The sequence below is a fragment of the Frieseomelitta varia genome, unplaced genomic scaffold (assembly GCF_011392965.1).
Source record: "Frieseomelitta varia isolate USP_RPSP 00005682 unplaced genomic scaffold, Fvar_1.2 scaffold_738, whole genome shotgun sequence".
NCBI lineage: Eukaryota > Metazoa > Arthropoda > Insecta > Hymenoptera > Apidae > Frieseomelitta > Frieseomelitta varia.
Window position 1 is genome coordinate 227,229 of NW_025110521.1, and position 18,158 is coordinate 245,386.

The window sequence follows — 18,158 nt, forward strand, 5'->3', positions numbered from 1 at the left end:
AGATTTAAACGCATAAATAAATAAAAGTTTGCGCTCTTCGATACATTCCAGGGAATGTTTCCCTTTTCTTCTTTTCGCGGTCTAATTTTTCTGATACGATTTTTATACTTTCATACTTTAGCTCTATTATTAATTACTCTACTCTTACACTTGTAAACAACAAAATAGAGAACAGTTTTAAATCGGTGTACGAATAATTGCAATTCGACGGCGATTTCTTGAATTTTCTTTTCTAAAATTTCATCAATCACATCTCGGCTTATCTTCGCGTGAAGTCATTGTCCCCGTTTGTAACACAATTGTTTTACCGTACATACGTTTTACAAGTTTCGAGTCGGACAGCGTGCGTAAACATCGAAGAAAAGACAGGACGCGAATAACTAATTTCGAACTAATCACGACGATTAATCTTTTCGAATGGGTGAAATCCATTTCGACTCACTAATCGCCGAGATTTCCGGCAGCAGATCGAACCAACTTGGAATAATACACCGACGCTGTTGTAGTGCTGTAGCTGGCCTGGCCAATCAAACTTTCAATTAGCCAGCTGATTAATTGATGGTCAATAAACGGATAATACCGGGCACGGCTATCGAGATGCTGATGAACTCAAGTGCAATGTCAATGAAATTTTGGAACGACTCACCTAGCCAGCCGTTCACTTCTACAGGCTTCGATTAATAATATCGAAAATCAATCATTTAGTAATTTTTTTTAGTATATTAAATTTAATTATTTAGTATCATATAATTTTATAAAAATTCAATTATTTAGTAATTATATAAATTTAATTATTTAGTTATTTTTAGTATACTGAAATTTAACAAAAAACTTATAGAAACATTGACGATTGAGGTGTTAGAATTTTAGAAAAATTGTAAGAATTTATAAGTAAAAAAATTGATCACATCGCGTTAAGAATTTAAATATCAGAATATTGTATATATTTAAAATATGTACGATGATTTTCTAAATTAATTTCAGAGATTTGAATAATTCGGAATTCCAAAAAATTGCAACAATTCTAAAATATAAATAATTTGGAAGTATATGATAATTGGTTCTTTTCTCTTCAATTTAGGTACCACCATCAGACTCGAAACGTTGCAACGTGCTTTCGTTGTTGGATGTACTATTTTTATGGTAGAGAGAAAAGGGGGGAAAGTAGAGTCGAGCTATACTTCTTATATCTAAATTCTAGATGGAAGATGGGGAAGAGAAGACAGTCTCTATTTCTCTATAATAGTCGGGGCACTAAATTTGTATGACATCATGGATGAGATTATACAATGAATAATATCACTGATCGTGTTCAGTCTTGGATGAACGGTTCTTAATTTGTTCGTTTGTTCTTTCAGATGTTCTAAACGTGTTTTAATTAATCTCGCCAGAATAGAATTTAAGAAGAAGTAAAAATAGCATCGGATCAGCCGCAAAACTCACTTTTAAAAACATAAAACTTTGGTACACATCAAATTTCCTAATCTCTGCCATTCTAAAAGAGACGAATCCAATCTAAATTCAATTTTCAACCTAATTTCCGATTTAACACGCTCAGTGTGAAAATATTTGAAAAAAGACACAAATATGAAATTATAATAACTATAATAACTATGTTATAATTATAATGTGAAATTATAAATAACTAGAAATATAATTATTTTAATATAAATTTTAATATAAATATAATTACGTATAAATTATAAATAATTATTTTCTGGATATCTTCATTTAGTACACGTTAAATTTTCTAATCCCTGTCTTCTGAAAAATCAATTCAATTTCTAACTTAATATATTCGATATAAAAATATTTCATTAAAAAAAAAAAAAAAGAAATACAAATGCAAAATTATTCCTCATTCAGTGCACATCGAATTTTCTAATCCCTTTAAAAAAAAAAATTCAACAATTTAATCTTTTTAACTTGTTCCTAGAATAATCAACAACAAAAAATCAATTCAACAATTTAATCTTTTTAACTTATTCCTAGAATAATCCCTGATACGTTCAATGTAGAAATATTTCACTTGAAAAACGATGCAAATACGAAATTATTTTTAGAATAATGTCTCTGATGATCATCATTATCGACCTTTCGGAATTCTGTGAAAAAGTTCTACTTTCTCCATCTGTTTACAAGCTTTCATCTCGTATACTCTGCCAACCAACACAATAATACACGTGTTATTCTATTTGCACGAGATCAGGAAGTCGGAATACAAACGAAATAACTTTCGTGAATACACAGTGGTTAATTTGCGCGGTTCGTGGGAGAACCATTCCTTCAGTCGAATATTTGAAGCCCAATCGAACAGGTCGCACGTGTTTTTCCTACAAACATTTGTCCTCGCAACGACGGTTCCTAAGCATGCAAAGTTTATTAAACGTACGCGCATACTCATGTAAAATGCATCTCACTAATTGAATTGTAACTATTTCAAAATGTCGCGTCTTGTCTTGCTGCCGGTATTCATCAGCGAACGATTCGTTCGAGGTTTCTTGCGCTCTGTTCGTTCAAACACGCGTCATCGTAAGTGTAATTCAAATTTAGTGTGTTGTTGTTGTTGTGAAATTTAAAAGATTACTTCATTCTATCTGTTCTGTTAAAAAAAAATCACTTTGTCGTATATCGTGCTCTTTGAAATACTACTGTATTATGCTGTTTGAAGAATGCCCTTTAAAATAGAAATACAAGTAAATGTCACTGCCATTTCCAAACGAGAGTGATGCTCGTATTTCAATTAATGGACAATAAAAGTTTCTAAGGATCTCTGAAGCTCCACATACAATCTTAAACTCGCGTCATTGTGAGCGTTTGAATTTACTGTATTATTATATTAAATTTATTATATACTAATGTATATTTATTAATGTATATTTATTTGTAATATTTATTTAAATTTATTATTATATTAAAATTGTTATATATTAATATATATAATAATAATAATTTATTATTATATTAAATTTCTTATGTTAAAAAATTACTCTGTTTTATACTATCTAACTATTCTGTTCTATCTATTAGATATCTACATATAATAATAATAACTTTTTATTATGTTAAATTTATTATTTAAATTTATTATTATATTAAATTTCTTATGTTAAAAAATTACTCTGTTTTATACTATCTAACTATTCTGTTCTATCTGTTAGATATCTACGTATAATAATAATAACAGATTATTATATTAAGTTTATTATTTAAATTTATTATTATACTAAATTTCTCATGTTGAAAAATTACTCTGTTTTATACTATCTAACTATTCTATTCTATGTGTTAGACATCTATTTCATTAAAAAATTATTCCATTAATATTATGTAATTATTTTATATATTTTTTGTAACAAAGAATTCCATTAAAAAAATTACTCAGTCGTATTTAAGGAATGCTCTTTAAACTACAAGTACAAGTAATTGTACAAAACCGGTGATTCTCGCATTTTAATTAATAGCAACAAAAGTTTCTAAGAATCCACGCCGCGAGCCGTGATTTCGTTACTCGAAGGCACTCGTTACGAAGTTCGCCACGTATTTTGAACTCGCTCGTTGCTCGCAAGAAACAATTTCCCACAACTTTTAACGATTCCTCGTTCGATTCCGACGACTAAGTCAACACCACTGTCGACGTTTTACGTGCGTCTTCCGCGTTCTCTCGTCACCGGTGTCCTTTTGTCTTTCGCTTTCCACGTTTCTCCCTTTCAGCGAGGATATCTTCAGCTACGACTCGCAAATTTTAATTCGCGCCCACTGAGTCAAGAGATCTGACTCACTGGGCCGGAAGTGGAAGTAACACTAACCGTCCAGCCAGATATCTCTCATTCCATTCCGATTCTCCTTCGTTAGCTGTCTTTCGGTTTTCTCCTTTTTTTTTCTGCCCTCTCTCTTTCTCTGTCTTCCAACTCGGATAATTAGTAACGGTGAAGAACGTTTCGAGTCTTGGGGTGAAATTAAGCGAATGGAAAGCGGAAGAGACACGCGGGAAGGAAACGAGTAGACTCGCGAGAACAATGGCGGCGAAACAGGAACAGAGAAAAAAGGGCGAAAAAGTAATCCAATAAGTTTCTGATTGCGAGACGGATAACGTCAAGGGAAGAAAAACCCGGGGTGAGAAAAAAAAGGAGAAAACAATTTCATCGTCGGCGAGGAGAAGCTCGGAATCGTCTTTCCTTGACCGTCGGTCGTGGGTCTCTCTCCAATTTCAGTAAAAGCGACATCGTCTGTCCGTCAGAGATGTTCAACACTGGCTAGCCTAATTAAGCGATTTCTTACGTTCGAATCTGCTAATTGGACGAATGGTGTCTTGTTAAGAACGTTTGGTATCTCCTCCGATCCGACAAAGACGAACATCTCAAAACCGAACGTTTTAGCGAAGCCTTTTTCCTCTGCCAGTGAAACTTGCATTGAGAAATTTAAGGATCCTTGATACATGTGTACTATAGTACTGAAGTATAGAGAAATAAAATAATTTATACTCGTTCGAGATTCAAGGAAAGAAACATTATTGTACAATATATTATTCAGTTTCTCACATATTTTTCCCAGTCATCGTCAAAACCTTGTGTAATTTTGTGCACTGAGAGTGTGCTTTTGCATAACGTTCGCTACACGTCTTTCGATTCGAAAAATCTCCGAATGCTGGAAGTTTGAACATTGAGGCAAGTGCTTGTTTTCCTACGCGAGATTTTCAAGTATTTTGGCGTATTTGCGAGTGAACTGGCGCAACGTAAATTGGCAAATCTTCTGGCTCAGGGTTAATTAACCTCGTGGACTGCACAATTATTTCGAGGTTGCTTCCATCAGAAGCGACTCACACACACATATACGCACATATTGGTGCCGCGTATCGTGTGTTTGAACATCGTCTCCTAATTAAATTCGGTATGTTTGTCGTTCATCGGATCAAAGGACATTTGTGGAATGCTCTAAATAGGAGAACGAAGAATCGAGGAATGCGAATGTTCATTGTGACGTTCTCGCGAGTGGATTAATATTTAAAAACATTTCGTATTGTCACTCAATATGCAGATACATTGAAATTACATTCCTCCCCATTTCATATCTCACCACGTCGTTCAATGTTTAAATTTAATTTTCTGCAATGTCACATAATTTATATTCATGTATGTTGTTGTATTTTTTTTAAACATTAGTTGGTTATTTCCTAAAAATTATTAGTTTTTAGAATTATTATTATTAGAACAACATTCTGCAGCACGCAAGATTAAAGAATTCATAAACATAAGTACGATGGCAATGAAACGAAAATTTCAAGCACAAATGTCTCCATTAGGATCCCTTTTCTTTCCATAAATCTCTAAATTGTTCTAAATATCTTATTTCTAAAATCTATGTATCTATATTTCCTCCTTCAGTTAACATAGCCTATGTCAGCATACACGAAGTTATTCGTAACATTTCAAGTACAACCCTTTCCTCGCCACCACTTCCAAATTGTCCTAAATTCTTACGTCTAAAATAATCCTCAACATTTCCACCCTCGTTCACCCGAGCTATTAGCAAACGAGACAAAAGTTTCAAGTACAGATTCTTCCTTTCCCTACTTCCAAATTGCCCTAAATCCACATTTTTAACGTAATTCTCTACATTTCCATTCCGGTTCAACGTAGCCGATAGCACGCCAAGTTATTACTAACGAGACAAAAGTTTCGAGTGCAGGTTCTTCCGTTACAACCTCTTTTCATACTACTCCCTCCAAATTCTGTTAATTTTTTCCACTTCACTGGTCGTTCCGTGCGTTTCCTTCCTAATTCAGCGCGGCCAATTGTCCATAATAACTAATTGCGTGGCAACGAGCTTGAAAAGTCCGGCAACGAAACGAGTCGCTCGGCTCACTCCACCATCTTGAAGACGTTGGCGACATTCGCGGTTTTCATCGGCGTGCCATCCGTCACGGCGGAATTTCGGCGACGCGTGAAGCAGCCCCAGGAGGAGGAAAAACTGTTGACCTGCTTCGTGACGAGGCAGCAATTACTCTAATGATCGTTCCCCTCCACCCCTCCCAGAAAAGTTGGTTTCTTCGTCTTTTTTTTTCTTCTCTTTTCTTACCACGTTCGTTGCTCGTCCCATCTTTCCACTGTCTTTCACTCAGAAACACTTTAATTGCCGTAATCGTTCCACGGCCAAGGCCCAGATGCTCGCGCGAACAGTAATCGGCTATACGTTCTCTCGATTCTTCTAGTTTCTCACGTGGTTTTGCGTTATGTTGAATTTCAATCCATTAGTGTTTGTCTCACGTTCTGTGTATTTTATTTTTCACTACACGCGTGTTAATTATCTTGTTTCGTTTTATTTTACGTATGTTTGTTGAGAAAGCAGGAGGGTGGAAATATATCTTTCGACGAGCAATAAAAAAAGCATGTATTTAACAAGTTTCATTGTTTAAATGTTTCACGACGATTCAATGTGATTGAAGTATCTCTAGAATGACTCTGATGTACATAATAATAAAAAAGTGTGTGAAATAATAATAATAAAGAAAGTATTTAACAAGTTTCATTGTTTAAATGTTTCACGACGATTCAATGTGATTGAAGTATCTCTAGAATGACTCTGATGTACATAATAATAAAAAAGTGTGTGAAATAATAATAATAAAGAAAGTATTTAACAAGTTTCATTGTTTAAATGTTTCACGACGATTCAATGTGATTGAAGTATCTCTAGAATGACTCTGATGTACATAATAATAAAAAAGTGTGTAAAATAATAATAATTAAGAAAGTATTTAACAAGTTTCATTGTTTAAATGTTTCACGACGTTCCAATGTGATTGAAGTATCTCTAGAATGACTCTGATGTACATAATAATAAAAAAGTATATAAAATAATAATAATAAAAAAAGTATTTAACAAGTGTCATTGTTTAAATGTTTCACGACGATTCAATATGATTGAAGTATCTCTAGAATGACTCTAATGTACATAATAATAAAAAAGTATGTAAAATAATAATAATAAAGAAAGTATTTAACAAGTTTCATTGTTTAAATGTTTCACGACGTTCCAATGTGATTGAAGTATTTCTAGAATGACTCTGATGCACGTAATAATATTCTCTCTAATGATTCCGATTCAATCGCAAAATTATCTCGATATATACCCTTGAACAGTCTTGGAATATCAATTTCTTTTTTCAGATCATTTCTAAAAGCTAATACCGCCGAGCACGACCTTAATTTCTTTAAAACTGAATAAAATTTCACTTCGCTCGAATATTTATGATTTTTAATAACGATAGGGGGAAAGAAATGGAAATATTACGGCCAATCGCAGCTTCCTCCTCGTTCAAACGAATCGTTAAGTTCGAAAACGTTTAATCGAGAGGCTGCTCAGAGCGGGTTCATCCTTTGGCGGGCAACGGCCATAAAATCGATTCAATCGTTCCGATATCGATTGGCTCTCTGGAAACCCAGCAATTAACGCTGTGCTCAAGGAAAATTTCTCCTCCCCTTCAAGAGCTTCATATTTTACTTCGCTAATATTCCTTATGAATTTTATCTTTCTTAGATATCGCGGATAATTTTCCATATGCAATCAACTTTTACAATCACTTTCTCTATGTTATAATTGCCTTTTCATATGTTCTCACAAATTATGAAAATTATTCAACTCTCTGTTTTTTTTTTTTTTAACCTCTTGCGCTGGAACGACGTGCCGCGCAACGTCGAGAATTCTTTGTTCCAAAATTGTAATATTTCCTCAGTCTTAAGTATATTTACTCTCAATAATTTCTGTCATACCGACGAGTTCAAAAAGAAAGCGGCGAATTATTGTATACGATCTGGTCGCTCGTTATGGTCCGCAATCCAGTTGCCAGCGCAAGTGGTTAATTCTTCTGTCCTCGTCACTTTCTCAAATATCTTTCATCTTTTTGCTGTTTCTTTTTTTATTTACTTACAATTAATTTATTTATTTATCTATAAAAAATATTAGAGATATTTATAAAAAGTATTAAATATTTATTTTATATAATATTTATTTTATATATAATATTTTCTTTATATTATAAAGGATATTTATTTTTTTATTTATAAAAAAATGTTCAAAAACTATATTTTAATAATAACAGGAGAGTTAAAGAAAGTTTAACAAGAGGGATCACAGAGAATTTCTTTATTCTTTTTTACATCCAGATACCTTTTCATTCGTTTCCACAAAATGTCAGGAAATCTTCGATCCTCCCTTTCTTTGAAATTTTTCTTTGATCGCGGAGAATTTTTGTTTATTTACAATCTCCTTTCGTATACCTAGATGTCTTTTCATTTGTCTTTACGGATCATCGTCAGGAAATCTCCGATTGTCCTTCATCTCTGACGAGAGCTTAATGAAGATCACCATTTGCGACGATCTTCGTGTACACGGTGACGGCCTTTTTATTTATCTCTTATTCAGACCGTGCTTTTTCGGATTAAACCTTTATACTCTCTCTCTCTCTCTCCATTTTCCATTTAACTTTGCCTCGATCCGGCGAATTTTCACCGAATCGGAAGTACATGAATAGCCGAAAAGAGAGCCAGAGAAAGTTGCTTCTTTTACGCAGTCTTCTCTCTCTCTCTTTCTCTCTCTTTCAGCTCGCTTAATACCCATCTTTCTACTTTCGTTTCCCGCGGTTGCATCCTTCCTTGGTTTTTTTAAATTTCCAGCCTCGCGGAAACCCGGCAGAGTCGTTCATTTTTTTCCACGGCGGAAAAAAGTTTTCGTTCGAGTTCATCCGCTTAGCCACCAGCGTGGTACACTTTCCTTCTGTCCATTTTCAGCCCGCATCGCTCTCGAAACTTCCACCGATCCGAAATTCCTTTTTTTTTTTTTTTTTTGCCCCACGGCAATAATTCTTTCTCCGCGATTATTACCTACAATGCCGTCTCTCACGCATATCTGCGTTTCACTTTCAAACGAAATCAAACGCGGAAATATTCGCTGCGTCGCGAAAGAGGATTCCAACTTCAACCTTATTAATGTCACCTTGGTTCCTCGATTCTCGAGTCCCTTAAATTTGAATATTCCACTCTGTAATTAAAACGGATTTTAATAACGTTAATATCCACAATTCTTCCGCTCTTAAACATTTATTCTTTTCCCTGGATGAAGAAAATTTTCAACCTCGTTTTTAATTTCTTGCCACGCACGTCGAGAATTTCTTGCCTCAAAATTATATTTCCTCAGTTTTAACTATGTTTAAGTAAAAACAAAATAGGCAAAACGAATAATAAATTTATTACCTCACAATAATTTCTATCCATAGCGATATCTTGCCGACGAGTTGAAAAATAAAGGGACGAATTATTGTATACGGTTTCTCGGTCACTCGTTATGGTCCGCACTAACGAATCACACGTGCCAATAAGAATTTTCGTTTAAACCGTAGGTATCCGTGCTTTCCTTCGTTTAAATCCGAGTTGGTCGGGAATGACCGAAAGAACGCAGACCGAAACGAGAGCGAGATTAAGCGTAGTCGAAATAAAATGCTCCGTGGAAGATCTTTGAAACCAAGCGAAAGCTTCCATCTTTCTTTTTTCTCTTTTCTTCTTCGCTCGGAGAAAGAGCACGTACTACATTTTCTTCTGGAAACTCGTACCTTTTCAATTTCATCGTCGAATATATATATATATATATATATATACATGTACGTAAATGTTTGGAACAGAGGAGGTCGGAGCGGACAAGTTGTACGCGAAAAATATCAACGCACAAACGTAGGAAGTGGCGGAGATCAAAGGAGACCGCGCGATTCCACCGCAACTCCGCTGTTGTGTTTTCGAGTTTCGCGCGGAACTCCGCATCGCCGCCATTTCGTCCTCGTTCCGCCGCCTCAAAGACGCGGGAACTTCAAGGCTGTGGAAACCTTGAGAAAGTAAATTTCGCATAAAGTTCCTGCGTTTATTCTTGTTGGGTTTTCCTCTTGCTTCTCCACTTGCGTCTCTCCTTTCATTTCCTCGTCTCCTCGTCTCGCTCACAAATCGACATCCAAAGTTCGATGTATGACACTTAACGCTTCAAGTCCTTGGGATGCATATATGCATTTGTCAATCATTTCGATCTCACACATATACTGCAATTATTAGTGCACGAGATAAATACACCGAAATGAATTATTAAGCTCAGAGTCAATTAAATACATAATTTAAATTTTTCACGAGATAATTAAATTATTTAATTGTATCAATATTGTAACTGTACAATCGATTAATTAATTACAATCGTGTCTCAACTACGGTGTTAACAAAATGTCTCACATAACAGACATTATTATATATTATTCGTGAAATGTACCTTTGAATGTTCGAATACTTTTCTGAGCAACCATAGGCATTGAACAAATATACGTTCAATGATGAATCTACTGTCGATTTGTTATACGATCCTCCACTCAGTATTAAATTTACACGTGTTCGATTTTTGAAGTTGCTACGTTCCTCTTTAAAAACTAGAAACATATATTCCCACTGCTTTTCTTCGCTGTTATTTTACCTTTCTTTCTGTTCTTTCGTTCAATTCTTTCCTTCGATGGTTATTCCAGTTTATTCTTTTCATTCGTTTATTTAACGAATCCTTTTCATTTTACGTGCTCCTTCCTGTTTCTTCGTTTCGACGAACACGAGATCTCGCACACGAAATCGAATTAGCAGCATCGCGAATTCTGTCGCTGGATCGTGGAGAAGAGGGTTGAAAGTTTCTCCTTTCTTTCTCTCGTTTCGGACCTTGGAGAAACGTCGGACGTGAAATTCGATTAATCTCCCTTCCTTTGCATTGTGAGGGTTGAAAGTGTTGCAGGAATAAATCCCGAGAATTTATTTCACGTTCTTCTTTGGACGTTTGACAGAGTGCGTCGTGCAAAATTCTTGATGTTAACATCCACGATATCTGTTTATTTTGCCCATATTCTGTTACATTCACAGTACATTATTTACTCGTTCTCTTCGTATCCTGCCGTATATTATTTATATCGGTATTATCGCAATGCAAGGTTCTTTAATTATAAATTATTCATTTCCTTGTACTTTAATAATTCTAATATCTCTCAAGGTTTTCAGATCATCGTAACCTTTCCTCCATTACGCCAGATTATTCTACTTATATCCTTTCTCTGTTATTGTATTACATTATACAAATTTAATTACACGTGGAGACAGTTCCCAAGAGAAGAGTTGAATGCGAAAATTTTTAAAAAATTTTAAAAATTTTTAAAAATTTTTAAATTAATTGGTGTTCGAATAGTTTAGCTTACGTACATATGCAGTCCACGCCCCCTTTGCCATAAATCTCTTTACGATAAATTACTGCCATCGCACTCGCGTTTGAGTCGCTCGCATTGTATTACAGATAGTCAAGAACTTGTTTACTGTTACCATCTGCTACTTGTTTACTGCACCACCATCTGCTAAGATCAATATGAGCCACCAGTTTCTGGCAGCCAATCAATATTCCAAGTTGCATCAATCGTTTGAATACAGACGCGACTCGTATATATATATATACATAAACTGCACCATCGTCGTTACGTAGTTCCACCAACCATACAAATAATAAGCTCGTTTTCATTCAGAACTAACGCTCAACTTGTTCCCGGAGTTTCAGGTAATTAATAATCTCGGTTAATAATTCAATTCCAGAAGCGGGAGGATCTCGCTGCGCTGATTATTGACGAGAATTTGAAATTCTAAGAATTCGCCTAAGATTCTAAGACTGGAACGAAACGGACGACATCTTTTCTTTTCATTTTCACTATCAGAGGACGCTTCAAGATTCTCGAAAGATCATTTTCTTTTGAATCGTTGAGTCGCTTTCGTTTCTAAAAATTATCCTCCAAAAATTGAATACGGCGACGTAATAAAATCGGAGATACGACAGTGAAACGAGTAGAAATGAAAACTCCGAGAACGCAAATTCAAATGAGCAATACTGTGTTGGATGACCAACGTGGGCAATATTGAATCTATGCAAATACTGACAATGAGCAACAGTCCACATAAAAGTGGACTGTGAATAGTTAGTCATAAGGGCAAGATTCAATTTATGCTCCTTTCCCTTCCACTTGACAATGATAACCAAATATATATAGATTTAATAATATTAATAATATTATAAATAAATTTATAGAATATGAATAATATATAAAAGACATGCTTTAGAGACATTCGAGAGCATTGTAAATCATTCTATGTCATTAAGAGCATAAAATATTCTAAATCATTATAGAGACATTATATCTATATATATTATATATTCTATATAATTATATCTATATATATTATATAATGATATATAGTAATATACATATCATTATTATGGATATAAAAATTATATTATATTATATATAATTATATATTATATATTATGTATAATATTAATATATTCTATATTATTAAAAGCATGAAACATTCTAGTTCATTTAAGAACATAAAACATTCTAAATCATTATAGAGGCATTTTATACCATTAAAAGCATTAAACATTCTAAATCATTGCAAATCATTCTATATCATTCTATTTCATACACGACCACGATTGAAAGGAAATGAACTCTTCTAAATTGTAAGCGCGTTGACTCCAACAACTGCACGACTGTGAAATGATCGTGAAAATTTTTTTACCAAAAAGTCTCAAAAACTCTCCGTCATTCTTTGAAAACGACCCTTCGTTCTCAAAATCGTTCTATCATTTACATTTTTTAAATATCGAAGCGATTGACACTTCCAGACAGTATCCAAATTCCAGCTGCTTTTCGTTCGACCTCGGCTTGAAAAAAGGCAATTTTTATCGCGCAGAATTTTTTTTTTTTCTTCCTCTTTGCGACGTGCGTCGCCGCGTTCGTAAATTCGCGGCTTCCCGCGAGAATAGCGAAGGAAATCGAATTTTTCCCGGGAGCCCTTCTACGCTCGTGTCGACGTTTCGTCGTTATATCCTCGGCCCGATGTTCGAGAGAAATCCCGAAATCTTCCAAAATCCTCGGCACGACTGTTTTGTCGCAGGAAATGCTTTATTCATGTTGTGTTTGGGTCGTCGATTCCTCGAGCAACGTCGACGTCGGGACGTGGATCTTTCGATGATGCGAAATGTATAGTGTATTACGTTACGAAAACGTGTCTCGCATTTCCGTAGTAAACATTGTTATCTCTCTATGTAGAATTGATACGCGTACTTCATAATTAAGTGGCGAATGTATCCTGTTCGACGAAAATCTTTCGTCCCTTTCAAATTCAGAGGCCATCGTGATTTTCACGATTTCCCTTCGATTTCTCTACGGTGTCCCGTTTCAACTTGAAGTTAACCGGGTTACGTTTTACATTCCAAAAGCAAGTAGAGTGTTGCGTTTCAAGAGCGATGATTGGAAACTTGATGCTTCCATATCATTTTACTCGCGACACTTCAAACATTCAACAGTGTGAATATATATTCTATTTCAGTAGAATTCAACAGTGTGAATTCCCCAGTGTTGCTTGTTCGAGAACTGAAAATCAAATGAATAGATAGACAGTTGCTTCTTTAGAGCAATATTTATTCGTGTGATCTTCAATTGTAATATTATTTCGTCGTTCTGTGGACTTCTTTCCTGTTTTTTTTTTTTTTTTTTTTTTTTTTTTTTTTTATAGATAAATATATACTGTAAGACTGTATAGTTTTATTATTAGTAGAACACTGGTAATGAAATGAAATATTAAATTTTGTTTTCTAATTTTACAAGAGTCAGTCTTGTATAATATAAAATATAATATAAAGTATTAATAAAATATAATATAAATAATATAAATGTTAATATAATATAAAGTACTAATAAAATATAATATAAATAATATAAATGTTAATATAATTTAAAGTATTAATAAAATATAATATAAAGTATTAATAATATCAATTATCATCCAAGTGTCGACTTATTTCACTTTAGAAATATACCAACACATTTGACAAGCACGTAAAATTCATATTTGCTCAGAGAATTCTTATGAATTTTCAAGCTTTTTTTTGCTAATTAAATAGCGAGGAAACACAGATTTCTCTATTTAAATTCTGAAATGTCACTTTGCTTTGCGTTCCTCTCTAAATTAAATTCTAGGACTCTCAGTTTCAAAAGTGAAAAATAAACGGGACGAAGATCTTATCAATATTTCGCGAAAAAAAAGTTTTCATTTGTTCAAAAATTTATTGATGCAAATTCTACGAAATTTCATGTGTGTTCAGTCCTACTTTGGAGCTTTGATACATCAACCCACACTGTTCATTTTAATTTGCAAAATCACAGGGATTTATGAAAGTACTCAAACTCCAATCAGTTCCAAGCACTCTTCATCGGGAACTGTCTACGTTTGCAATATCATCCACTTTTCAAAATAGTTAATCAACGATCCTTAACGATTCACGCTAATTGAACACTCTCTCCGTTTCAACAAAGGAAGAGTATTCGCGCGACACGACACTCTCTCAAGTTCCAAACTCTCCCCACATAACTTCACCCTAGGAGGATTCACCATCGTCGAGCAAACTTTCCTTTTGCAAAAATGCCTTTCGAAAACGAGAGAAAGACAGAGAGCTTGCAATTAGAGAGCAGGGTAGAAATTCGCGTCTTTCATCGAGGATGTCGTGAAATCGTAGAAGAAGAAACGACGGGGGCGAGGGCGGCGGTCGGCGCAGACCACATCGAGGTGGTGTGTGAGCAAACGCAAGGGACAGAGGCAGTGTGGTGGCACCACACACAGTTGAACAGGCCGCGAGGACTTTTGCACGTGTGGCGCCGCAGCCGCTGTACTTCCCTGTACGTTGAACTATCGATCGTTTTCAGGGCGGACGCAGACCTTGCCGCGCCAGCTTTCTCGCACCCTCGCCGCTTCCGCTTTCTCTCTGTCGCGCGCCATTCGTTCCTGGACTTGGCGAAACTCTTTCGCGGCCTCTGACTTTCCTTCCTTTCCTCGTCTCTCGTTCCCTCGAGCAAGGCTCGTTAACAAAGATGTCGAACGAGGACGTTGAACGTTGGTGTCGGTTGTTGCTCCACGACCAAGGCGTTCAACCCTTTGAGACTGTCCGACGAATTACAACGAATCACGACGGTGGTTGTGGCGTTCGATTATTTTGATCTCTATCTTGCGACATCGCGATGAGAAGCTGCTGAACAACTCGACAATCTCTGAAAGAGATTTCATGGTTGGACGTAACTGTTTTCGTACGTGGACATCTCCGAGATCATTTTTCTTGGATATTCAGCGCGATTATCGGTTATTGATGGAGTGTTCTTAGAAACTTTCAGAGGAACTTGCCAAGGATAATTGAAAGACACTTGTCAGACTTTTGCAATATCTCTTGAGCCTCATTCCAGATATTACATTATTCTGTAGTTTCTCGCGTCCCTCCGTTACGCCACTTTAGAAATTTCAATCAGGCGGTAACTTTGAAATTTTATTAAAGAAGAAATACTAATTTCAATCGATCATATGCGTTATAAGGTTAACGCCTCTCTTCTATTTACTAAATTAAAATAGACAGATGTATCTATCGTAATAATATTTACGGTAAACATTTCTTTAATAAAGCAAATTACTTGCGGGTTTAAAAATAAACATTCGTGCAGTTGTAATATCGTGTTGGAAAATCTCTGCAGCCTCGTCTCAAATATTCCTCGCCTGTTTCGTTCTCGCTTTTAGTACCACTCGATAGCTATCGATATCCGATACTTCGCGTGTCTTTATCAGCGACTTTATTTGATTATTACACTCCGATCCATTCCGTTTTTCATTTAAATGCATGGAATTGTTTTTATACGTCCTCCACTCTCCCAGAGGATGCTGCTTTTGAAAGAGTCAGCCGATAAAAAAAACCCGCCGTTTCGATAATAAACTCGATCTTTCGAAGGCTCTTCCCTCATTTCTTTCTGCCCTTAAGCGCTGAACAGTCGATAATATCGTTGAGAATCAGATTGAACCCGACTGATCGAATGTCACCAGAACGAGAGATCCTTCTTCTTTAACGATCTCGCGTTACACACAAGAGTCGCTCTCTTTTTAAAACATTGCCCGCTGCTTTGCATTCCCTTTTACACCGTGATGATAAAAAGTCCGCGTAACAATTCCCTTAATCTGCATTCTAATTTTTCGTTGTCGTTCCACGTGTCGCAAAGTCTCCTTCTACTTCTGGTTATTTTTTTTAAAAACCTTTCTCCTTGTTGTTTTTGCCGCAGCTTTATCTACGCGCGCTTATGAATTCTTTTTCATTCGTTTTGACGTTATAAAATTTTTTAAAAAACATTAGGTCACGTCGTCCCTTTTCGAATCGTTCACTGTCGAATTTTCTCCTTTCGGAATTCTGCACTTTTTTCCCCGAAAAATCCTTCGAAACGTTTGACTGAAAAATTGATCGTGATAACGTAGCAGAGGTTTCAATAAGTATTCCAGAATTTTTTCGAACTTTTTTTTGGGAACGTAGAACAGTATAGAAATGATCCGCGAAAGAATATGTCCTCTCACGAAGAGTTTGCTACTATTAACTGTCACTGTTCTTTTTTTTTTTTTTTTGGACAACCATTTTCCTTTCTTCTCGTCAAGTTTTCAGCGATTCGAAGCTTTGCCACTGTTTCTACCTTTAATAATTTCTCTACGATTTTTCGTCATTGCCTAAGGCGATTTCCACCGATTTTTTTTTGTTCGTTTTGTACGTGAAACGATAGTCAAAACGTTCAAACGCTGATACCACAAAATTTTCTTCCTTTTCCGAGGTAAACATTTCGCAATCCAGAAATGGGATTCGTTTCTCGACATTTTCGACTTTTTATAAAAAATGTGAATTGTGAAAATACTTCGACCAATCACTTTGTATTTACTGAAAAATTTCTTTTATGCTTCGACATTAATTTCTTAATGTCTGAATCTTTTATTTGTTTATTTTCGACACTGCAACAGTATTTTTAATAGCGCTTACTTTAAAAATCGAAGTCGGTCAAAAAACATTTAATCCACCTTTTTGATCGTTCGTTTAATTATTGAGCAGTTTTCGTAAAAAAGAATGTTTATGTAAAATGATCACGTTTCACGGGTTATTGTGTACTTTTACACCGTGATACTTGTTTTCTGTAATGGTACTTACGTACCATGTTTTGTTCTCGTTGAACTCACATTCACATTCTCGTTTGCGTATGAAAGATTAAAAAAAAAAAAATAACCCGATGATAAATTTGAAAAATTATATTCTCAGTGAATAATATTTCCGTGAGACGTATAATAATTTTATATCAATATACACACATATATATTTCTTTTTCTCAATTTTTCGCTTTTTTTTCACGGCTTTGTAACAATATCTAGTAAGTTGACAGTAGCTAGCTTTTTTTTTTACAAAATTTATCGTTTTTGCCCCCATAATTATCGAAACTTCACCTACTGGAAACCTACATATGTAAAAATGTTTTGAAAATATATTTTAAAATATTCCAGTAGCAATATAATAAATTTGTATCATTATTAAAACATTAAAAAAAAATGTTTCTCCTGTAGCTAATAAGTACAAACGTAATAAAATCTATTTCGAAATATTCTAAAATAAGAACGCAATAGATTCTTCTCAATATTAATATGTAAGAGAAAGTTAAAAATTTATTCTACCTATTTTCATAATTACAAACTCTAAGAGTACAAACCTAAAAATATTTAAAAACCTATTCTGAAATACCCGAGTAAAAATGTAATAAATTTTCAATATTTAAAACGTGAGAAATTACTCTTACCATAAAAAATGTTTTATACAAAAATTTATTACTTCCACCTTCGTAATTATTAAACTCTACGTACAAATGTAAAAATATTTAAAAAACCTATTCTGAAATGAGAACGTAATCAATTCTCAACATGTTAGTACGTGAGAAATTGAAAAGTTTATTAGAAACTCATCATAATTACCACATCCTAATTTATAAATTTAGATGATAAATTTAAAAATTTATCACTTCCACCTTCGTTTATTAATTATTAAACTCTACGTACAAATGTAAAAATATTTAAAAAACTCATTCTAAAATGAGAATGTAATAAATTCAAAACATGTTAATATGCGAAAAATTACCTTCGAGTCATAAAAGGATTCAGTCAAACGAATTCACGAATCGTTCCTAAAGACCTCGCTATGGCTGGCGTTACAATTTCATTGAG

At 34.6% G+C, this 18,158-nt stretch overlaps 1 protein-coding gene and 1 long non-coding RNA gene across 8 annotated transcripts in view; one reads left to right on the forward strand and one right to left on the reverse strand.

Moving 5' to 3' along the window:
• Window positions 1–3,988, forward strand: part of LOC122535576 — a 28,638-nt gene extending 24,650 nt beyond the window's left edge. Inside the window, exon 3 of the long non-coding RNA XR_006308207.1 lies at window positions 3,976–3,988. This is a non-coding gene — a long non-coding RNA (uncharacterized LOC122535576). The remainder of the gene's footprint in view (window positions 1–3,975) is intronic.
• LOC122535572 overlaps window positions 1–18,158 on the reverse strand; it is a 122,117-nt gene that overhangs the window by 19,975 nt on the left and 83,984 nt on the right. The gene's annotated exons all lie outside the window — the stretch shown is intronic.